The following is a 25,590-nucleotide window of genomic DNA, read 5'->3' as shown; positions in this document are numbered from 1 at the left end:
CTTTTTCTAATTAGGCTGTGCCCAAAGACTGGGTGAATCGTTCAGTGCCTAGTGTAGTGCCTGTCACGAAATCCATACTCCACAGAACTGTGGACAGAGTCAGGGCTACTAAATGAGTTCTGGTCTCACTGTTTGTGAGTCTGTCTTATCACCAAGGACTTGGCAGAACTGAGCTTTCAAGTGGAATGTTTTGTAAAAATAATTGTAACTGACATTTTTGAGTACGTACTACGTTTCAGGCACCAAACATAGGTGCCATTATTCAGTGCTGGCTTTGTGGGTGTGTGACCAGTGCAGATGCACAGGACACCAGGCTCAGTAGGGGTCCCCATGTTTATACTGCTCTGTGGTCAACACCTTGAAATTTGTGTCTTATGAGTATGTACTGGTGGTTGTTGGAGCCTTAGCTCACGCATGGTCAACACCTCCTTCTGTTCCCACACCTCTCCAGAATGGGGAGGGGTCTCAGCCACCTGCTCCCCCACTTACCCAGCAAATGCTGCCATCCTGGGTGGAATCCTGGGAACAGGCAGGGTTGGGGTCAAGTACCTGAACCCTGCATGCCAAGTCATGGGGCAGGGCACTGAGCACCTGTGAGGGTTTATGTCGATCCATGAGACTCTCTGTTGTCTTAGGGACAACAACATTAAATGTCTAATGAAAAACACTATGACAGGTTGATAGACAAAGGAGGGAAAAGACGGGGCTTTTTTTCCTTGTTTTTTTTTTTTTCAAAAAGGGCCTTGCATTTTCATTTTGCACAGGGGCTCTATGAATTATGTAGCCAGCCATGCTGTTATTTTTCTTATTTCAAGGATAAGGAAATCAGAGCCACTGAGAGTCTTACATGGTGATTCTGTGAAAATGAGAAAGACATCTTCTCTGGGCAGACAAATTATAACACACCATGTGAGGCACAAAATATACAATCATCTGTCTGTAATGACCCTGAGGAAATTGGGGATAAAACCTATGCAAGGTAACAGGGTTCCAGGAGAGTGCATCAATATTCACACCCATACATTCTGGCCTCAGGATCTGTGCTCCCAGATAATATGCTAGTTCCCCAATTTTGCCTGATGAAAAAAAAATATTTATCTAAGGTATCTTTGAAGATTCAAATTTCAAGGCTTTCCCAAATACTCTGGAAATCAGAATGTCTAGAAGAGAGGTCTGGAAAGCAAACTATATTTTAAGCAAGTACCACAGGTGTTTCTTACCATCTCAGAAGCCAGAGGAAATACTCTGACACTATACAAATTCTATAGCAACTGAGTCTTTAATTTGCGAAGGACACAACAAAAAAGTAAACAGCAGATCCTGACTGACAGCAATGTGATAGAGAAAAAATCCCAGCCAGAGGCAACATTATGTTCAAATTGACAACAAGTTTTGTGATTGTTGCTGTTGTTTTCAATGTACTCTATATTTACTTTATTTTTGACAAAAATCCCATCCTTATATCCATAACACAGTAATTTTGACCCAAATGGAAAGGAATTAGAAAAGGATGAGAGAGCTTCTCCTTCTGTCCATAATTGAGTTTTTGGTATGAAATTGGTCCTATCACCATTAAATACTAGAAAACTGGACAAAGTAAGTGAAATAACTATTTTCAGGAAAGTAAGACAGGTAGTGGTGGACTACGAATCCTAACATTTGAGATGAACCATGCTCTGATCCTGGCAGTTTTCACGGAAGCATTTATCAGACCCTGACCAAGCGAACTAAACAGAACAAGCAGAATGTGTCCTGAGGAGACCAAGACTGGAGTTCAGAGAGGCTGAGGCAGCTTGCATTTACGAGGAGGCATTCCAAGAAATTACAGAGAAATCAACATACAGGAACCAAGGAGTCTTTGGCTGATTCCAAATTGCACACATGTGATGTGAGTATTGTAAAAGGCAAGGCAAAGAATAGTTACTTGCAAAATAAAACCTGAACAACTACCGAAGGTCACAAAGAGGAGACTTTTGAGTTATAAACAATCAGAATAGAAGAAGCTTCATTGAACACCCAGATAATTCATTTAAGATGTCAGAAGACCATTGCTTACAGGTAGGATTACATTAGCCTTAGTATAAAGCCTGCTTTAGACATACCATAAAAGATACAGATGATGATAGATATAGATATAGATTAGATATAGATATAGATGACATAGATATAGATATAGATATAGATATAGATATAGATATAGATATGGATATAGATAGATATAAATAATATAAGCAAGTTTCAAAAGGAGCAAAATGATCTACAAGTAAAATTAACTGCTTGTTAAAACAAAACTCAGCATTCATTAAAAGAAAACACACTCAGGCATTAAACAGTGCAATAATTACTCTGTCCAGCACCTGATCAAAATTACTGACAATTAAGAAAGAAAAGTGACCCATTTTAATGAGAAAAATTAATTCACAGAATGTTACAAATCAACAGAAGCATACCTAGAAATACAGAGAGGATGAAATTAAGAGACAATTGCTTGAAAACAACTATTAGAAGTGTGTTTAAGGATTTAAAGGAAAACATGGACACAATGAGGAATTAAATGGAGACTGTAAATGATCCCAATGGATATTCCAATGTCAAAAGTACTATATCTGAAATTTAGAATTCACTGGAATTTAACTTGATTAGGTAAAGAATAAAAGATAAATACATCTAAAGACATAGCAATAAAGACTATCAAAACTGAAGCATTTAGAAAAAAAAAAAACACTCAAAAAATGTTATTAGAACTTCAATGTCTTTGAAAAGATACCAAGTGGCCTGTGTATGTGTGATTGGATTTCCAGAAGAGATGGGAGAAGGAAGCAAAAAAAAATATTTATAGAAATAACTAAATGATTTCTTCATTTTATGAAGAAGGAAAGCTAACAGATCAAAGTTTCTGAAGAAATCCCAAGAGAATATACACAAAGAAAGCCATCCCACAGTACGTCATTTAAAATGCTGGAAAGTGTTTAAGAGAAAATTCTTTAAAAGAACCAAACAACTAAGAAGGAAGAAAAGATGAGAATACCAACAGATTTATAATAAGATATTTGATAAGGACAAACAACACCAAAAACAAAATAAATTAACAAACAAACAAATCTTGTCAATCTAGAAATCTCGGTTCAATGAAAATATACTTTAAAAATGAAGGTAAAAATTATAGACTAAGAAAAACTAACTCCTTAACAGAAGAATTACACTACAAAAAATATTAAAGGTAATCCTGTATATTGAAGGAAAATAATTCCAGGTGGAAATTCATATTTAACACAAAAGAACACAATCTTCTAGAAATGGTAAATACGTGGGTGGATATGAAAGACATTTCCTCATTGCATATTTTTCAAAGATAATTGTTGAAAATTATAAAAATAACAACACTGTGGTATTTATAGCATACAGAGAGGTAAAATATATGACAAAAATAAGACAAAGAATGGGTAATATGGGAATATGCTGTTTTTGGTAACAGCTTTATTGAGATATAATTTACATAACATACAATTCACCTATATGAAGTGCACAATTCAATCCTTTTTAGTATATGCATACGGCTGTGCAAACTGCACCACACTCAATTTTTAAACATTTTCATTACCTCAAAAAGAAACGTACTTTGCAGTTACCCTCTTCCCCTCACCCAGCCCTAAGCAACCACTAATCTACTTTCTGCCCCCATGGATCTCCCTATTGTGGACTTTCACATGAGTGAAATCAGATAGTATGTTGCCTGTTTTGAGCAGTCTCGTTTCCTTAGAACAATGTTTTTGGGATTCATTCACGATGTAGCATGTATCAGTACTTCATTTATCTTTATCACCGAATATTCCATCGTCTAGATAGACCGCAGTTCGCTTATCCGTTCATCAGTCGACGGAAATTTGGCGTGCTCTGCTAAGAACGTTTCGTCTGTCTTACGCAAACGTATGTTTTCAATTCTTGTAGCTCTATAAGCATTGACACAACATATGCTAATTCTATGTTTGACCTTTTGGGGAACTGCCAGATTATTTTCCAAAGTAATTGTACCGTTTTACTTTCCTGCCAGGAACATATGACAGTTCCAAAGACTCCCTAACCTCATGAAATCTTGTTATTGTCTGTCTTCTTGATTTTAGCCATCTGATAGGTGTGAAGTGGTGTCTCAATGTAGTTTTGATTTGACTTTCTCTGATGGCTAATGACGTTGAACACCTTTTAATGTACTTAACAGTCATTTTTTAAGTTTTAAGGAATGCCTAGTCAGATCATTTGCCCATTTTTTAACTGAATTATTTCTCTTTTTATTATTGAGTAGTAAGCGTTCTTTTGGAGGTATATTTTTTTGATATCTTGGCATTGTACACGAAAGGGTATGGTGCTATTTGAAAATAAAATGAGATAAGTTAAAGATGCATATTGCAAACTACAGAGTAAACATAAAACGAAGCTGTATAGCTAGTAAGCCAATAAAAGAACCATCAAACATAATCAATTAGCTCAAAAGAAAGCATAAAAAGGGTAAACAATCAACAAAGTACATATGGAACAAACAGAAGGAAAAAGGAAGATGGCAGACTTCAACAACTTTGAACTTAAATTCAACTTTAAGGAGCACCTGGGTGGCTGGGTTGGTTAAGCGTCCGACTTGGATTCAGGTCTGGATCTCGCAGTTTGTGGGTTTGAGTCCTGAGCTGGGCTCCGTGCTGATTGCTCAGAGCCTGGAGCCTGCTTCAGATTCTGTGTCTCCCTCTCTCTCTGCCCCTCCCCCACATGCACTCTGTCTCTTTCTCTCAAAAATAAAAAACATTATAAAAATTTAAATAAATAAAACAAGATAATTAAGTCAACTTTTATGTTGATAAATATATTAAATGGAAAAGTTCTAAACGTTGCAATTGAGAGCTAAAGACTGATGGAATGCATAAAAACGATGCAAGAGTTAAATAGATATTGTCTAAAAGAACCATAATTTAGAAATAAAGCATTGGATAGACTAAAAGAAAAATGATTGAAAAGAATATTTAAACACTGACCACAGTAATACTGAAATGTATAAAAGTAGTCTCCAGGGAAAAAGAACATTCCCAGAGATCAAGCTAAAAGAGTAATTTCATAAAGGTGAGATAATAATAATCCTAAACTTGTATGCCCTGATAACAGAGCTTCAAAATGTATAAAGAAAAAACTGACAGAACTGCAAAGAAAAATAGACAAATCTATAATTATCATTGGATGGTCAATAATTCTCTATCACTAACCAGAAGAACTAGTAGAAAGAAGGGCTAAAAGACTTAAACTATACTATCAATCAACTTTCTAGAACATTCCACCTAACGATAACAGAATAAACATTCTTTTCAAGAGCACAAGAAAGTTTCATCCAGGTAGACCCTTTGGTAGGCCACACAAACATCTCAGAAAATATAAAAGTGCTGAAATCCTATGGAGCATTCTCTGACCATAAGGGAGATAATTAAAAATCAGTAACAGGTACAACCGGAAATGCACGAATACTTGAAAATCAAAGGACACACATTAAAAAATAGATGAAATAAAAAATTGCAAGGACTATTGGAAATATTTTAATTGAATTCAATTGAATGAAAATGCATTCTCACAGCACAGGTATTGATATTAGTAACAGAGGATGCTTAGTTCTGACATGCAAAGAGGTTGTAAGTCATAATTCCCTTCCCTATAACAAGAAAGAACTGGAAAAACTGCAAATGAAACTGCAAATGACTTTTCTTGGACCCATCAGAGAACTGAGGTTGCAGGGCAAAGTGCCACCCCCAAATTTAGAGTGACAGGAGAATTCAGAGACTCACAGCTGAGATCTACTTACCTTGAGCAGAAGCCACTGGAGCCATTAACTAGTAGAAACACTTACACAGTAATTTTGACAAATTGTTGGAAACTGAGTGTAGACTAGCATAAATACCAATTCTTAGGGGCTACGGTCTTAGGCCCCCACACTTTTGTGGCTTTTTACCTCCTTGAATTCCTCCAGGTTCTCATAGTCACGTGGCTCTGCTTGGAAAAGAGGACCAATAATCACTGTGAAATCTTTTGGGGAGGCATCCAGAACAAAGACTCTGCCCCAGGTGGAAAGACCTTGCCACAGCTTATCCCCCCTGGAGGAAGGATGCTCCTTTTACTTCAGGCTGATTCTTAGCAGATTAGCATAAAACCTCACGCTAACTGCCTGTTTACCTCAGTCCCTATTACCTGATACAGTATGTTCCATTTTCTGAAATTTTTTAAGTTCATTTATTTATTTTGAGAGAGACAGAGACAGCATGAGTGGGAGAGGGGCAGAAAGCGAGGGAGAGAGAGAGAGAGAGAGAGAATCCCAAGCAGGCTCCACACTGTCAGCACAGAGCCCCTGCTTGGGGCTCAAAACCACGAGACAGTGAGATCATGACCTGAGCCAAAATCAAGATTTGGGTGCTTAACCGACTGAGCCGCCCAGGTACCCATTTTCAACCCATCATGTTCCATTTTCAACCCCAAATTCAAAGCATGCTAACAGCAAGAAAAAACACAGTCTGAAGAAACAAAGTAAATGTCAGAACCCCACTCAGCTATAATTGAATTAGGATTGACAACAAGGAATTTAAAATAACTATGATTACTATGTTAAGGGTGAATGAAAACAAACAAACAAACGTTTAGTAGACAACATGCGAGAATAGATGGGTAATGTAAGCATAGAAATGGAAACTCCAAAGGAAAAATCCAAAGGAAATGCTAGAAATCAAAAACACTGTAACAGATATGAAAAAATCCCTTGGAGGGTTTATTGACAAGACATGGCTAAGGCACGATTCAGTGGGCTTGAAGAAAGGTCAATGATAACCTCACAAACCGAAATGCAAAGAGAAAACAAAGAGGGAAAAACCAGAAATCCAGAAACTGTGGGACAATTTCAAAAGGTATAATATATGCATAATTGGAACATGAGAGGAAGTGAAACAGAGTAGAATATTTGAAGTAATAATGTCTGGGAACTTTCCAAGATTAAAGACAGACACCAAAGCAAAGACTAAAACAAAGCACAGAGAACACAAAGCAGGATACATACAAAACAAAACAAAACAAAACAAAACAAAACAAAACAAAACAAAACAAAACAAAACCCCACCCAGGCAGATTACATTCAAATTCCAGAAAACCAAAGACAAAGAGAGAAATCTTGAAAGATGCCAGATGGAAGCAAACATCTTATGTATAGAAGGATAAAGTACAAATTTCAGTAGACTTCTTTTCAGAAAGCATGCAAGCAAGAAGACAGTAGAGTGAAGTATTTTAACTGTTTGGGAAGAAAACTCTAGAATTCTTTGTCTAGTAGAAATATACTTTAAAAATGAAGCAGAAATAAAGACTTTCTCAGACAAATAAAAAATGAGGGGGGCACCTGGGTGGCTCCATTGGTTAAGTATCTGACTCTTGATCCCAGCTCCGGTCATAATCTCCTGGTTCATGGGATTGACCCCTTCATTGGGCTCTGAGCTGACAGCTGGGAGCCTGCTTGGGATTCTCTCTCTCCCTTTCTCTCTGCCCCTTCCCCACTTGTACACACAATTTCTCTCTCTCAAAATAAATAAATTCATTAAAAACAAAACAAAACAAAACAAACCTGAGGGATGAAAACAAAATTCATCACAAGCAGACCTGCCCTGTAAGAAATGTAAAGAAGTTCTTCAGGGAGGAGGAAAATGATATAGGTCAGAAACTTGGATGTACATAGTCCATTCAGGCTGTGTAACAAAATACCGCAGACTGAGTGCCTTATAGACAACAGAGATTTATTGCTCACAGTTCTGGAGGCTGGAAGGCTAGGATCAGGATGCCAGCATCATGGGCTCTGGATGTTGGACAAATGGTGTTGCAACAATTGGATATCCGTGTGCAAAATAAGTGAATGAATGAATGAATGAATGAATAAAGGAACCTGTATGAATGAATGAATAAATAAAGGAACCTGTACAGACACCCAAATCTTCACAAAAACAAACTTGAATGAATTATAGATTTAAATATAGAATGAAAGGGGCTCCTGGGTGGCCCAGTCAGTTAAGCATCTGCCTCTTGATTTTGGCCCAGGTCATGATCTTAGGTCATAAGATCAAGCCCCCACATCAGGCTCCATGCTGAGTGTGGAGCCTACTTGGGATTCTCTCTCTCTCTCTCTCTCTCTCTCTCTTTCTGTCCCTCTCCACTGCTCATATTCAACTAATTAATTAATCAATTAGTGTTTAACTTAATTTTACTAAAAATTAAAAATTTCTCAGGGTTCCTGGCTGGCTCAGTCAGTTAAGCATCCAATGCTTGATTTTGGCTCATGTCATGATCTCACAGTTATAGGATCAAGCCTGGTGTTGAGCTCTGTGCTGAGCATGGACCCTGCTTGGAATTCTCTCTCTCCCCCTCTCTGCCTACACTCCCCTCAAAAGTAAATAAGTTAACGTTTTTAAAAATTTTTTAATTTCTCTATGAAATATATGGAGTAAAGTTACTCAGTTAAGAAACTACACAGTTAAGAAAATCATAAACAAGCCATAGAATGAGAAAAACTATTTGCAAAACACTTATCAGATAACAGATTTTTCTTCAAAATAGGCAAAAACACATAAAACTGAGCAATACGGAAAAGAATTAAAAATGGGCAAAAGATCTGAGCAGACAACTCACCAAAGAAATATACATATGGAAATTAAGCATATAAAAAGACGTTCCACATTATTTGTCATCAAGGAATTGCTAATGAAAACAATAATGTGATGCCATTGCATACTAATTGGAATGGCTAAAATGGATCAAATAAAACTGATAAATACCAAATGCTGATGATACTGAGGAACAATAAGGACCTCATTAACTGCTGGTGGGAATGCAAAATGGGACAGCCACTTTGGAAGACTCTTTGGAAGTTTCTCACAAAAGTAAACATACTCAGGGCACCTGGGTGGCTCAGTGGGTTAAGCATCCAACTCTTGATTTCGGCTCAGGTCATGATCTCACTGTTCATGAGTTCGAAGCCCCTCATTGGGCTTTGCACTGATGGTGCAGGGCCTGCTTAGGATTCTGCCTCGCTTTCTGTGTCCCTCCCCTGCTTGCTCTCTATCTCTCTCAAAGTAAATAAAAATAAATAAAAATAAACTTAAAAAAAAAACCATACTCTTACCATATGATCTAGCAATCGTGCACCTAGGTATTTACTCAAGTGATTTGAAAACTTATGTCCATACAAAATCTGCACACAGAAGTTCATAATGCATAAACAAACTGGAAAAATTCACAAATGGAGTATTGTTCGGTGATAAAAAGAAAAGAGCTATCAAACCATGAAAAGACGTGGAGTAGTCTTAAATGCATGTTGCTAAGTGAACGTATCGGTCTGAAAAAGCTACATACTGCCTGGTTCAGTGATGTGATACTCTAGAAAAGCCAAATCTATAGCAATGATAAAAATATGAGTTGTTGCTGGGGTTTCTGGCGAGGGGAGTGTTGAGTAGTTTTCACTCACAAGGGAGTTTTCAGGGTAACAACATGATTCTACATGATACTTTAATCACGGATACATGGCACTATGCAATTTTCAAAACCCAGAGAACTTCACAGCACAAAGAGGGAACCTTGTAAACTTAAAAAATAATAATAATAAATTAGGAAGTCAGAGGATCCCAGGATGAAATGCAGACTGTGACAAGACAACACAACTGTATTGCAAATATGTGTAACAATCTTAATTGAAGGGTTAGTGGGAAGGGCACTGACATAAGTAACTTTGGAAATGTGTGAAGTTTGTAAAACCAAAGGCAAAAGGAGGTGTACATAAGTGCTTACTCTAGTTATAAAGTTTTCCCTTGGAGACATGGGTTAAAATTCTGATACTGCTTATCCATGTAGAGTGAAACTGGACAAGTAAGTAAATGGGTGGCAGATGGAGGGATTTAGGTCTCTCATTGCTGTTGTTGGAGTCTTCAGATAAGCAAGGAAAGGAGGCTAGATCAACCCATGTCAAAATGGATTAGAGTTGGAGACATCAGTATGAACTCATGTTTAGCTTAATATCGATACAGATGGTTACATAGGGAAATATTTATATTTATGTGTGTATGTAATGGCTTGATGAGTATCTCCCCTAATCCTGAAAATGCGACCTTATTTGGAAATAGGGGCTTTGCAGACATAATTCACTAAGGATCTCATGATGAAATCATCCTGGATTTAGGATGAGTCCTAAATCCAGTGGCTGGTGTTTTTATAAGGAGAGAGGGCACAGAGAACAAGAGAAGGCAATGTGAAGACAGAGGCAGAGATTGAAATTGTGCTTCCACAAGCCATAGGGTAGCCAGAGGCACCAGAAGCTGGAAGATACCAGGAAGAATGCTTCCCTACAGCCTTCAGGGGCAGGGTGACCCCACTGACACCTTAATTTTGGACTTCAAGCTTCCAGACCTATGAGAGAATAGATTTCTGTTGTTTTAAGCCACACATTTCGTGGTATTTTGTTATGACAACTCTTGGAAACTAATATAGTGTGTATATGCAAGTGTTAGTATATACACATATATATCCTTGCTCTGTCAGCGCGAGGTGGTGGTGGGGTGGCTAGATGCAACAGCATGCTAACAGCAACAAACACACGAATGCTTAGGTCTTGGTTCCTAATACCGTTCCCCAATAAAAAGAAGCAGAACTCCTGCAGGAATGACTCATTCTAGGACAAGGATGAAAAATTTATAAGATGAGCCTAAAGCATCTTGCAGTGCCAGAAATTAAAGAAGTACTCAAAAATCTAAAAACCAAAGCAAACCAAACAAACAAAAAAACCCAACACATCGATGGAGGGAAAGGGACACTGGATCCAAATGAAGTAGCTCCCAATGGTCAGTGATGGAACAATTTGACAAACAAACAAGTAATTACCAGATTATAACGCAAGGTATAAAATAAATATCTCTGAGCCCATACTGATATAAAGAAAGGACTGATTGAGTGAATAAATGAATAAATGAATAGATAAATAGATAAATAAATAAATAAATAAATAAATAAATAAATAAATGGAGGGAAAGAGAGAAATCTCCCTATTGGAGAATTCCAAATATTTATGCAGACAGTCTGTCTTCAAGGAGGTGGGACCTAGTTCCCTATCCTTAAGTGTGGGCTGTGCACAGAATGAAAATGGGGGAAAGAGTGACATCACAGTGGAGAAAGCTGGCAAACCCTACCTCAGCCAGGTGATCAAGATCAGTATCAGCAGTGGTAAGCCATGCTGATGGTAGGTACCCTTGGTGTAATGTGCTGAAGATGACCCTTCACCTCTGTGGTCTTCCTTCCAATAACACATAATTCCAGTCTAACCCCAAGGAAAACATCAGACAAATCCAAGTTGAGACAAGGTCTACAAAATACTTGACTGGCGTGCTTCAAAACTCTCAAGGTCATCAAAAACAAGGAAAGTCTGAGAAACTCACAGACAAGAGGAGCCTTAAGGAGACACAATGGCTAAATATGAAACGGTATCTTGGATGGGGTCCTGGAAGAAAGAAAAAGGGCATTAGGAAAAAATTAAGAACTCTGAATAAAGTATAGACTTAACTCATTAATTTTAACAAATGTATCATACTAATGTGAGATGTTAAAAATAAAGGAAACTGGGTACGGGATATATGGAGGAATCTATGCACTATCTTTACAATTTTTCTTCAAATTGCAAGCTGTTCTAAAATTTAAAGATTTATCTAAAAAATAAGTTATAAAAACATGCACTGTGCATCTATAGCAGCGTTCAGAGGAAAATGTGTAGCTTTAAATGCCCATATTTAAAATTTTTTTAACATTTATTCATTTTTGAGCGAAAGAGAGAAAGACAGAGTGCAAGTGGGGGAGGGGCAGAGAGTGAGGGGGAGACACAGAATCTGGAGCAGGCTCTAGGCTCTGCACTGTCAGCACAGAGCCCGATGCTGGGCTTGAACTCACGAACTGGGAGATCATGACTGAGCCAAAGTTGGACACTCAACCAACTGAGCCACCCAGGCACCCCTAAATGCCCATATATTTAAAAGTTTAAGATCAATGTAGCTGGAAAAAAAAGAGCCTATTAAACATACAGTATGTAGAATAAAGAAAAAAGAAATAAGAAAGAATAGGATAGGAAATATTAGAGAAAAATCAATGAAACCAAAATGTGTTTCCTTGAAAGAGCAATAAAATTGTACACTAATCAATAAACAAAAGAAAATATAAATTCTAAATGTAAACAATGAAAGCTACTATCCTCTTAAGAGATAATAAGGGAATAAACAAAGAATTTTATGAAAGAGTGCCAGTCTAGACTCCAGTAAGTGGGAAAATTACTTGAAAGTTACAAATTACCAGAATGGAGGCAAGAAGAGATAGGAATTTGAAATAGCAGTATATCTAATAAAGAAATTGACCTAATAACTAAAAATCTTCTTAAAAAAACTCTCAGATGACTTCATCAGTGAATTCTGCCAAGTAGAGTCTAGGGAATAAATGATAGAATATCATTTAATATATAATATCTCCCAGAAAATAGGAAGTAACACTTCCCAACGCATTTTAAGAGATCAGCATTACCCTGATAATAAAATCAAGAACAGTAAAATCAGAAAAGAATACTACTAATTTTCTTCATGAATATAGACACAAAATTTTTTAACAAAATATTAGTAAACCTAATTCAGCAATATAGAGAAATATAATGCAGGATAACAAAGTAGCTTCATACCAAGAATACAAAGTTTTCTCAACATTCAGAAATCAGTGTGATTCATCACATTAAAAGAATAAAGATGAAAAATCGTAAAATTATCTTGATAAATACCGGAAAAATATTTGACAGAATTCAACACCCATTTATGTTAAAAGCCTCTAAGGAAAGTGGAAATTGAAAGAAACTTCCACAATACAATAAAGGATGTCTATAAACAACTTGTGGCTAAAGTCACTTGAACATTGATCATTCCTTGGTGAAGAAAAAAATGTTGGGGCACCTGGGTGGCTCAACCCATTAAGCATCTGATTTCATCTAAGGTCATGATCTTACCTCACGGCTCATGAGTTCGAGCCCCACATCAGGCTCTCTGCTGTCAACACAGGGCCTGCTTCGGATCTTCTGTCTCCCCCTCTCTCTCTGCCCCTCCCCTGCTTGTTCTCTCTCTCTCAAAATAAATAAACTTAAAAAAAAAAGACAAAAATGTTAAACATGGTAATTTTCTTAATTAAGAAAAGAGACAGGCAACGAAGTTGATTTTGAAACTATTACCGATTAGCTGGCTGACATTAAAGCCAGAAAAATGAAATTACAATAAATTCCAGTTTGGGTATAAATAAAATTTTAAAACAGAAAGTAAGTTGGTTAGTTTTAAAAAATCTTTGAGTTTTTCAATATTTCCATTACTTTAGTGCTCTGGGGGGAAAAAAAACAAGAGTTAAAAAATGTGTTAGAAGAGATCATTGCTTCAGGTGATTCATTCTCTGGCACAGGTTCTTTTTTGGGTGTTTTCTTGCCCACATGCCCTGACCAGCCCTCAGGTGACTATTTAAGGAGCCCTTGCACTGCACCTCTCTCTGTGCCCCTCTATTCTCTCCCTCAGCTTCCTTGGCCTCTCTGGACCCCGCTTTGTGTCTTCAACTCAGGAGACCACTGAGCTCTGCCTGGGTTCCCCCTCCTTGCTGAACAGCCTGGAAATGGTCTCCTGGGATAATGGGATAATGATAGGACGCCCCTCCTTCACTCCCTGTCTCTCGCAGATCACCCTCCTTCCTTTCCTGATGCTCAGCACCCCGAGGCCTGCTCTGGCATCCATTCCAGGTGATTTCTCACCTGCTTCAGGTGTGAGGGTAAGCCCAGTCCTTGTTACTCCACAACCTTACTCTTGATATAATCAAATTTACTAAGATTTTGCTGAGTAATAGGTGCCTTTTGACTAAGAAATATATTTCCACCTAAAGAGCCTAAATGTCCATCAACTGATGAATGGATAAAGAAGCTGTGGTTTATATATACAGCGGAATACTACTTGGCAATGAGAAAGAAGGAAATCTGGCCTTTTGTAGCAATGTGGATGGAACTGGAGGGTATTATGCTAAATGAAAGAAGTCATACAGAGAAAGACAGATGCCATGTTTTCACTCTTATATGGATCCTGAGAAACTTAACAGAAGACCATGGGGGAGGGGAAGGGGAAAAAAAAGTTAGAGAGGGAGGGAGGCAAACGATAAGAGACTCTTAAAAACTGAGAATAAACTGAGGGTTGATGGGGGGTGGGAGGGAGGGGTAAGTGGGTGATGGGCATTGAGGAGGGCACCTGTTGGGATGAGCACTGGGTATTGTATGGAAACCAATCTGACAATAAATTTCATATTTTAAAAAAAGAGAAAGAAATATATTTCCATCTAAGTCATTTCATTTATCTCACTTATTCTACCAGGAACTTCTATGTCTGGTGTGAAATAGATTGTTGTTGTTTTTTTTTTTCTTTTGAGCGAGAGAAAGAGAGCACAAGCTCAAGTGAGAGAACAGGGGAGGGGCAGAGGGAGTGGGAGGGAGAGAATTTTAAGCAGGCTCGATGCTCCGTGTGGAGCCCGATGCAGGCCTTGACCTCACGACTGTGAGATCACTACCTGAGTCAAAATCAAGAGTCGGATGCTTACCCGACTGAGCTACCCCCGTGCCCCTGATGAAAGTAGATGTCTAATTTCGCAAGCAGGTTTTAGATTAAATACAACTGGATACCATTCTAGTTCTGCCTCTAGTTCTGCCACGTGACCCTGGGAAAAGTGTTTCCTTTCTCTGAGCCTCAGTGTTCCCGCCTGTAGAAAGGGCATAGGAGTAACACTCATGTCATGACGTTCTTATTTACATAAAGTGCTAGTGCTATCTGTCATCCCCTGAGCACAGTGCATGCTTCAAGCAGATGCTCAGAAGTGCGCTCAGGAGTGATGCTCTCTTTTCTACCCTCCTCCTAACAACATGAGTTATTTTCTGTGACTTATTTCTTATATGATCATTTGTTTAATGTTTGTCTTCTTAATACACTGTGAGATCCATTTTGTTTGGTTTTCTGATCCATCTTCAGAACAAAGAGCCCAGCCCACTGTAAGTCTCTCTATAAATATTTGTTGACGAGCTGGATGAGTACTTCCTCTTCCCACCCCCTAGCACTCATCTGTGTCAGCTAATGGATGCCTTGTTAATTCATGATTACTAAATACAGTCTTAGGTGTAGGACTGACATAATTTTATGCACAATTTCTGGAGGAATCAGCAAGGGCCAAAGTTATAAAGAAACTTCCAAAGTCCCTGACACAGAAAATACCCTAATACCACAGCTACTCTCTCACATGCACCACCCGTGGTATCTGAATGATCAAACACCATCTGTCCCCCAGGGATCCCTTCCGGATTCTAGAACTCAACAGAGTAGCAAGTCAAGTTACCTTGGCTAAGGTCTTCATGGGACTGAGTGTCGTAGCCATGTCTTTTAGGGAGACAGTTGTGTGTTTATTGCATCAGGGCGGCAGTGGGAAAAGTATAAAAGAAATATAAACTGGTTAACACTTCCCCTCATTCCACAGAGGCAGGATTATAGGAGTGCCCGAGCCCTCACTACCACATGGAAACCAGTCAATCCCAAATAAGGAGTAACTCAGAAATCAAGGAGAACATGGGGGATGATGGTAAATGTTTCTTTCATAGTTAAATATCAGCTACGAAGCTGGATTGGACTTCTGCCTATCTCTCAACACTAAACCAGAGAAAGAAATTTTTGAAAAAAGAGCGAGAGAGAAAGGCAAAACACCACCAACAGCGCTACTTTGGGCTTGGACTGGCTGTAGCATGAGTCATTAGTTTTCCCGAGGAATGATCAAGAGTGTCATTAGGATGCATTAAGCATCATCTAACGGGGCATGGGGAGTGCAGGGGGAGGACAGGCTCTCTCTGCTATTGCATAATCGATGCAGATTACTCCAACTTGCTCACCGAACAGCCTCACCCCATTAGCGCCAGACCTGTCTCTCACATTCAGTGCTTCACCTCCTTCCTCACTCAGTTCCTTCCTCTGGGGATGGAGACCTATTCTCAGAGTGGAGAGGGAGCCCCAGGCTTCCCAGGGCAACCGCATCGTATTCCTGGGCGCTTCTGACTTAGGGACGATTGGGGGCGGGGGGAGGCAAAAGAGCACTGAAGGACCTTTCTAGCACTTATTTTACCAGCAAATTATTGGGGACCTGGATGTCAGGCTTGGCTTTCGCATCCGGCCGCCCCTTTCTTTCATCCTCCTGTTTAAATCCCGCCCCACAGCGCCCCCTGCCGTCCTCAAGCTGCCTAGTCCCTGCCACCCCTCAGCTCAGGCCCCTTGGCTCTCCCCCATCTCCCTATCTCATTTTCTGTCCCTTTAAATGAGGTCACCCTGACGGAATGAAGGACACGAGGCTCAGAAGAGGTCAGACATTAGCACTGCTCTAACTGCACTACTGCTGGAACTGGGCACACCCATCCATCACCGGCTCCACTACTCCATTAGGCCTCCCATGAAATATGCCCTCCTCTGAATCGCAGAGCCATACATCTCCCGGTCTAGACACCTTCCTGTTGTGTGAAGATCAATGCCGCTCGGTCATGCATCATGTGTCATCCAGTAGCCCTCACTCTAATAACCGTGTCTATTCTCTGGTCTGCAGTATAAATTATGGCACTGAGAAAGTACTATATTATTCAGCAACCTTGGTCACTAATGGATTATTGGGTTTATTGGTTGATAATGTGAGCTCCCTTTCTTGCTTGCTTGCTTCCCCCCCCCCTCCTTTTCCCATTTTTGGCTGAATCTCACTTTTACGTATTTCTTTCTATTTTTATGTTATTTGGCTCAGCTTTGAGTGATGGCTGTTTTCCACCTCTGTCAACATACTCCTGGATGAAACCCCTAAAATGACGGTCCTCTAAGAGAAGCCCAATTAGAAGGAATTCTCTATGGTCACCTATTAAATAATGGACCGCGTCCAGTGGCAATCGTCTAGGCTTCTATCTCCTGAGGTTTCGGTTAAGGTGTCTTTTTACTGAAGGGCAGTTTTTGAGATTCAAGTTCAGGATGGGCACGCAGGCTGGGGCTCAGTGTCACAGGCCTTGTCCCCCCTGTGTTTCTACACCTTTGATTACTTTCATCTGCTACTGCCAGGTGCTGACAGTTACTACCATAACACTGGCTCTCAGTGTTTCCTCCTTGGATAACGGGTAAGGGAGGCAGAGCTCAAGTAGACAGAAAGGAGGAAAACCCAATTCTAGCAAAAAATTCTGAACGCAAAAGTTGACCATCTGAGACATATTAGCTCAAGGTAAAGAGCTGGTTTTCAACTCTCCAGCTTTTTGAGGGCATTAAAACTCTATGTTAAAAAGTGGTAACATTTCATGAAAGAAGTTTTCACTCGAGAGCTGTCCACAGATAGGCTTGGCTTCCCAGAAAAAGAAAGAATTCCTTGTCACCAGAATTCGAGCAGAGGGCGGCCATATGCCAAGCATAGCATGAGCAGGACACTCACACATCTGAGGATAGGGTAGAGGAGATGGTGCTTCAAATCTCATCCAGATTTTGGGTTTGGTATTTGTATGGAAAGTGGCATTATTTTGATAAATAACTAAGGAGAAATCATCTTAAGTCATAATAAATACTGGGGAGATTAGGTCAACCATAGAGATCGTGAAGACCTCCTTTTGGCACATTACTTCATCTCTGGGCTACGGGAAGTCTACCTGGGAAATACTTGTCCTATCGCCAGTTTCCTTCATCTTCTGCTTGCTTGGGCTTGTGAACATGCCCACCAATTCTGAGTTAAGACTTGCGTGGCCTTCCCTCAAAACTTGAATGACCTGGCCGTATTTCCCAGGCTCACCTGAAGCCCGAGTCCCCTTGACAAACGCTTTTTCTGACCTCAGAGCTTTTTCTAGCCCTTTCAGTCCCCACCCCCCTCACCCTCCCCCCGCTGGGGTCTGAGGAGCCCAGGAACGGAGAGCTAGCTAAGGGCTCCACACCACGTCAGGGCCTGAGACCCTAGACGTGTTTGATTTTTATGTTGCTGGCCTTGTGTTTTTTGTTTGTTTGTTTGTTTGTTGTTTTTAGTACGCTTTTTTTTAAGAGCAGTTTTAGATTCACAGAAAATTTGAGCGGAAAGTACAGAGAATTCCCATTTACCTCCTTCCTCCCCCCCCCCCCTTTCCCCTATTATTAACTTCTTGTATTAGTTTGGTGCATCTGTCATGATTAATGAGCCAATATTGATACATTATTATTAAGCAGAGTGGATAGTTTACATTAGGTTTCACTCTGTGTTGTACATTCTATGGGTTTTGACAAATATATCAACTGACCATTACAGTGTAGCACATAATACCAAGAAGCACCATTTCAGGGTCATGTGGTAAGAGTCTGTTTAGTTTTGGAAGAAACCAACAAACTATCTCCCAAAGTGGCTGTTCATTTGCACTGCCACCAGCAGTGAACGAGGGTTCCCTTTGCTCCACATCCTTGCCAGCATTTGGTGTTATCACTGCTTTGGATTTTAGCCATTCTACTAGGTGTGCCGTGAGATCACATTGTCATTTTTAATTTGCAGTTTCCTAATGATGTATGATGCTGAGTGTGTTCTCATGGGCTTCCTTGTCATGGTTGTTTGTCTTTTTACGATCATGATCCACGTTACTACCCTTCTGATCAGGCCCAGGTCTTACCTTGGGGAAGCTAGCACATGAAGCTGAGAGAGGATGTTGGTGGGAGAGGGGCAGGGAGAGGACAAGGAAGAATGCACGGGTACCTAACACAGGCAGGACAACTCAATATGCCTTTTATTTAGTGTTCCTTTTTCAGTGTCACAACAACGCTGCTGGGGAGATAGTGCTATCCTCTTCTTATAAATCAGGAATCTTGGGGCGCCTGGGTGGTTCAATCGGTGAAGCGCCTGACCCTTGTTTTTGGATCAGGTCACGATCTCACGGTCCGTGAGTTCCAGCCCCGCACTGGGTTCTGTGCTAACGACGTGGAGTCCGCTTGGGATTCTCTCTTTCTCCCCCTCTCTCTCTGCCCTTCCCCTCTTGCTCTCTCTGTCTCTGTCTCTGTCTCTCTTGCTCTCAAAATAAATAAACTTAAAAAAATAATAATAAGTAAGTAATCTTAAGTTCAAGTTGAGTAGTTTACCTGAATTACAGTGTCTAAGTACTAAGGCTGGCCTTTGGACTCACGTTTATCTTTCTAGGCCCATCTGCCCTCCCCTATAAGCTGTGCTGCCCCAGCACATCTGTCCTCGCGTCCTTGCTTCCCCTCACACCCCCTTCAGGGTGCCGCAGGTGCCAGTGAGAAGGTGGCAGACGCAGACGGATGGTACAGAACCCGCAATGTGGGGCACACAGGGCCGGCAGATTCCCGCGCTGGAAGGGGGAAGGGAAGCCATTCAACCTGTAGCTTCTCTATCCCATCTCTGAGCAATTAGCCCCTAGAGCCTGGTCCAAAGGGATCCGGGCTAGGGTGAAGGGGTAAGCTGGAAAAGAGCATTTTCCCCATGCTTTGCCCCACGCTCCTCCCCCAAGAAAGCCAGTGCTCAGGTAGAGTCCATGCTGCTGCCTTGCGTGGCCCAGCCCTCCAGGAACATGATGCCAGCCCACCCCCAATCAGCCCTGAAGTCACAGGGGCAAAATACCATTGCCCAAAGAAGAATCAACAGGGGCTGTCTTTGGTCGCCCAGGCACCCTCCTCAGCTGGAAAAGGAATGGTTTGGAAATACCCCAAAAGACTCCTGAAAGAGGAAGGCAGCCTGCCAGACTGGCCTGGGAACCAACCACAGCACCCAGTGCTCCCCAGGGAAGACCGTCTCCCCATTCGTTCCTGCTGCCTCACGGAGCCTGGCACTGATTTGTTGTTTTTGCTGACACTGTGTTTCCTTAATTAGAAGATGTCAGAGTTCCTCAGTCTGCAGCTCGGAGTTGGGATTTCCTAAAGAAGGACAGGTAGGCCTACCTGGTGGGAGGACCTCAGGGTGAGGGGAGGAAGAGAGGGCCCTGAGGCGACACATCCTAGGGGCCCACTCAGGCATCCCAGAGGTCTGATCATGGTCCTCAGGCCTTTCCGTGCCTCGGCTTCCCCTCCTATAAAAGTCAGGAAACCAGCCCCACCTAAGTCCGCCTCCGGCTCTCCCACTAGAACCACACGTGTCACACTGCTTGCACTTCTCAGAGGTGACAAACAATGTCAGTGGAAACTACTTCCTACAGGGGAGCAATTTCTGTTTACATATGTGATGCCCACCCCCTGCTGAAATACCGGCCGCCCTGTGGCCTGGCTGGATTATCAGGAGAATGTCACAAGGTATGGTTTCCACCCTCTGCCAAGGCAACAGATTTGCCGCCTGCTCTGAGGACAAATCCTTTACCACAGGTAAGCCCTGGCATGGGTTCTTGGAGGGAAAGAAAAAAAAAAAAAAAAGGAGGGGGTGGCTGGCCCTAAATCAGAGCCTGAGAAGCAGCGTTAAGCAATTAAAGCAAAACAACCTGGTTACAAGCTATGGAGTGATGGGTCAACACGAAACCTCTATATTCTCCTTAATCTCCGCCCCTGAAGGAAGCAAATGAACAGAATCATGTTCCAGTAGAAGCATAGGAGAAATCGATGACAAAGTGTCCCTGCTACACTTAAGCCACAAAACAAACTAGGCATCTAGTCCTGAAACAGCGCTGCTGGAGGAGGTCCGGGAAAAACCAGGGCCAGAGAGTGACGCTCCCTTTCACACACCCGTGCCACCTGCTTCGAAGGGGGCCAGAGCTGTAGCTCCCCCTCGCAGAGCCCCAAGATGACTACAAGGAGAAAAGAGGTGTAGCTGTCGGGGCTCTGTCGCAGGATTCCTCAGCAGCTGTCTGCTCCGGCAGATGGAAGCAGACAGGATGGACAATGGGCTGGCAGGAGCTGTGGGCTGCACCCCTTCCTCTGAGACATACCTCACCCCACCTCTCCTGCCCCCTTGCGAGGCACGGTTTGAGGGTCCTTTAGTCCCACCTGCCGCCGGGTGCATCTGTCTTGCCTCCTCACCACCCATCTCCCAACACCGCCCTTCACGTGCATCAACGACTGGGGGGCAGAAACCAAGCAGGCCTTGGAAGAAGACAGATGAAGCTTTAGGGAACCAAGGGCCTGACCAGACAATGTGGGTTCCTCAGTACATTCTACACTACTCAGGAATGAGCTAGACTCATGGAATTAGGAGCATGTGGTAGAAAGGAGCTGGACCTGGGGAGAATGAACAGTAACTCTGGGTGGGGGCGGGGTGGGTAAGTGAGGGGATGAAGGGATGAAATCCACTTGGAGGGTGTATGTTTTTTATTAATGTCTCCAAAGGAAGGGAGCAAATTCATCTACGGAACGAGCCTCTTCACCTTCAACCTGACAGGTTGTACTTGACCATGTGGTCCACCCAGCTCGCCTTGGCCCACAATGTGGCCTACATGACACACGTGAGGTATTGACTGCAGCGCTAGGAAGGAAGAAAAATGAGCCACCTCCACTCCTCCCGCCTCCACCCAGAGCACAGTTTTTTCAGGCCCGCACGCAGTCAGTTCACATCTACACCAGAAAGCCAGGGGCAAACTATTCACTGAGCACTCTGGGTTCAAAACCCTGGTTCTAAACATTCCCAGCTTCGTTCCGGATCACAACATTTTCCCTTTAATTGAACTTTCTCAGGGCGCCTGGGTGGCTCAGTCGGTTCAGCATTCGACTTCAGCTCAGCTCATGATCGCGCGGTTTGTGGGTTCGAGCCCCGCGTGGGGCTCTGTGCTGACAGCTCGGAGCCGGGAGCCTGCTTCGGATTCTGTGTCTCCCTCTCTCTCTGCCCCTCCCCTGCTCGTGCTCTGTCTCTCTCTCTCTCTCCCACTCTGAAAAATAAATAAACATTTAAAAATATTAATTGAACTCTCTCTCCTACAAATTCCCACACTAAAAGGTGCTATTTCTGCCATGTGTCTCAGAGAAAAAGAGTCAGGCCACTGGATGGACAAAAGTGTGTGTTGGGTTCATATCTCCCGCGGACTTCATGTTGTCCCCTTTGCCAGGTTACTGTCAATACCCCAGGACTAAATAAATAATAGAAGTAAATAATATTTGGGTAAGTCCTAAGCCTAAAATAGTAAATGCATGCACACACACACACACACACACACACACACACACAAAACCTCTTCTTCCAGAAGAGAACATAATAATAAAGACAGGTATTTCAAGAAAACTATCCTGGCAACCTTGCAGCCTTAGGTTATAAAATGAATCAGGAATGTAAACTGGAGGTGTGATTGCCTCTGAGAGGTATGTTGTACAACCAAACACTTAGTCTTGTCATCCATTCCTGTCCCCGAGTTAGACAGACTCATGGTGCTCTGGAAAGCATGGAATTCTGGAAGCTCTGGCCAAGGCTGGCCTGGATTCCAATCCCAGATCTTATCATTACTAATTGTGTTCCCTTGGGCAAAAACCTCGAAGACCTTCAGCTTCCACAATTGTGAAACAAGGATAGCAATGTCTACAATTAAGCTATAATGCTAAATAGATGGTTGTTGTGGGGATAATAATGTTAATTATCACTATCATCATTAATAGCATCATTGTCTGCTATGACACTCTTTCAAACGAGAGACAAGGAGCCTCGCGATTGAGATTTTAAAGAAATGGCACAGAAAATAGAATCTCTTCTCAGAGCTTGGACTTGCCTCCGTTCAGTCCCAGCTCTCGGAAATAAACCCCAGGATGGGAGGAATGAGCGCCCCATAAAGAATGTTAATAAACAGAACTACAATTGCAAAATTCACACAAATTAGACCAAAAAATGCAAAAAGACATAGAAATACAGAGGATCTCCCTTAGTCAATGCTGCCAAAAATGCTATTATGTATTCACCCAACTGGAGTTCCTTCTAACAAACTGCCACTGAGCATATGGCTACCTTGGGCATTTTTTCATTATCCCAGAGTGTGTCTGCAGTCCCATGTCGGTAAACTCCATCTGTATCTCTGTCAATGGAAGAAATTTCCATCAGGAAATATCAGCAGGAATCAGGGGAAAGACCTTTCCAATTTACTGAGATCGAAGGAAGTGACTGCAGGGTTCCCCCTCTCCCGCCTCCTCTTTTCCCCAACCCCAGCCAAAAAATGTCTTGTTTTCCTTCCCAAAGATTATCCCATCACCCTCCACTGCCTGCTCAGGGGGAGTCTCTGGATGGTCCCCAGGCACGTGGTGCTCCACATGATGGACAAGCTGTATTCTGGGTCACCGAGGCCCTTCCACTCCCACGTGACCGGAATAAAGGGCAGAGCAGGTAAAAACGGACCCCTCCGCCTCGTGGAAAATGACCCAAGGGAACGCATGAGAAATTGCTCTGCATGTGTAGTTGTTGCAGCCGGTGTCATTTTAACCTCTTCATTCTGCATAGCACCCATTGGGGACAAAATTGGGGCAGGTCTGAACATCAAAGGCAGCAATGGCTATGCCTCTTCGGGCAGGGCAGGCACGCTTGCTTGGGGGGTGGGCTCCTGGGCCAGGCAGGTGGGGCGAGAGAGATAACAGGAATGCCATCTTGAGCTCACTCCTGTGTGCCGCTCAGTCTGCCCACTGATATGTCGGCTGCATTGTTGAATGGTGTGACCCTTGCGCCCATGCTGCTTCCTCTAATATTCTAACTATAGACTTAAACAACCAACATGTCAACCGACCAGCTCAAAGTCAAGTATTGAATAGACGCTACTTTTAGAAAATAGACTCGGAATGCAGAACTGCCTCCCTCCCGGCTCCCCTCACTCTCTATACACCGAACAGGCGGAGAGTGGGGACAGAGGCCAAATGGATTGTATATCGACATTTCCGGAGATGGTTTCTCTGTATACACATATGTCAATTTATATGATGTATTTATTTTAAAATTTACTTACAGGCGGATTTGTATGAAGGATCTACTTAAGACCCCAATTAACCATGTCAGCATTACAGCTTTCCATCTACCTGAGAAAAATGCTGCGGAAAAACTCTCACCATTTTAACAACCCCATTAATAACACAGGCCTCATTTGGGTAGTATTTGCGAAGAGAGTCTCATTGATTAAAGGCCCTCCAACCAATTATCTTTGGACTTCATAGAACCCATGAGTAAGTGAAAACTGATTGCAATTCTCTCTGAGCCAATACAACGGAAAGAAGACACTTGGAGTTGGCTTTTGCAAGCTTATCTCTTTGAAAAATATGGAGCCCGGAGACAAAGTGACCTAGTCAGTGACAGTGCGCATTTATGTATCACATCGGTAAGTTCCCAGCGACAAACGATGTCACAGGGGTCAGCCCCCACCTTGGGCGGCGTCTAGCCTATGGATGGGGGTGGAAGGCAGGAAGAACATCAAACCAAACCACAGTGAAGACACAGCTTCTGCTATCAGCTCAGCCTGCACAGAGGCACAGACTGGAACACTGACCCAAAGCAGAACCTATCTTTTTTCCCCACTCCCTCCGCCATTTTGGCTGAATAACGTGAAACCGGTCTACCTACCTAGCTACCCATCTATGTACCTGCCCTATCTATAAGATGATAGATATAAATGCATTTCATTTTTATTTGTTCAAATCCTGCTCCCTTTATGAGGTCTGGCTGTCCTGTTTTGGAAATAACTTCACCTTCCTCTGAACAACCCCAGTACCCTCTGTCTGCAGCCTTTGATACATGAATCTATCTTTCTATCTTATGTTACATTCGCTGATATTCATGTCTTACTTCCGTCGGTAGAATATACCATTTCTTGAGGATAAAGATCTGTATTCCTTCTCTCTGTCTCACTCTCTCTCCACAGCACCTAATTTTGTTTATCTAGAAGGTGCCCAATAAATGGTGAATGAATGATGGATGAATAAATAACTTAGACTACATAAATACAAGGTTTCACTTATAATATGGAAAAACCCATGTTCCATTCATTCAGGTAAGATGTGCGGTCTGATAGAGAGAGGTTGGCCGGGGCGTGCGTGGAAAAACAAGTATCAGGAGCTCAGAGAGAAGAAACTGCAAAATTCCAAGCTCTCTTCTATCTGCAGATTCCCCTTCTCCTGAAATTACTTCTTGCCACAATGATATAAGGCTCACCCTGCTCACTGGGATACACAATCCATCTTCAGAAGCCCGTAGTCACAGGAAACAGGGGAGAGGAGGAAAAACAATTCCCAAGTACATTTCACCGTTGGTTTTGATCCCCGGCCAAGGCCTTCCACCTGCAGAGATCTCCCAACTATCACATTCCTACTGCTCTGGCCGATAACGAAGATAATTGTTTCATCCACTTTGTCAAAGCTGAAATGAAAAGAGGGCAAAGCAAAATGATGCCGTCGTAAATCACGGGGCTGAGACAGGAAAAGAGGGACAAGATAGCGACTTCATTAAGGGTTATGTATTGTGCCATTAAGTTGGCGGGGGGTCACCTTTCATGTCACACTGGCCTCCGTGATGCATTGCCAGCTCTTCTTTCCAATAAAATTAAACGGAGATGTAAAACTGATTAGGGCC

The 25,590-nt window shown here is 41.9% G+C and overlaps 1 long non-coding RNA gene across 1 annotated transcript; it reads left to right on the top strand.

Moving 5' to 3' along the window:
- The first annotated feature begins 19,948 nt into the window (after positions 1-19,948).
- Positions 19,949-24,491, top strand: LOC109262188 (uncharacterized). The gene is made up of 3 exons (XR_002077656.2): positions 19,949-20,017; positions 23,224-23,367; positions 23,980-24,491. It is a non-coding gene; the product is annotated as an uncharacterized LOC109262188 (long non-coding RNA).
- Positions 24,492-25,590: the final 1,099 nt, after the last annotated feature.

This window comes from Panthera pardus, unplaced genomic scaffold, assembly GCF_024362965.1.
Source record: "Panthera pardus isolate Hobbes unplaced genomic scaffold, ASM2436296v1 HiC_scaffold_13, whole genome shotgun sequence".
NCBI classification, from domain to species: domain Eukaryota; kingdom Metazoa; phylum Chordata; class Mammalia; order Carnivora; family Felidae; genus Panthera; species Panthera pardus.
The sequence above is the reverse complement of the archived record's forward strand: the minus strand, read 5'-3'. Positions and strand labels throughout refer to the sequence as shown.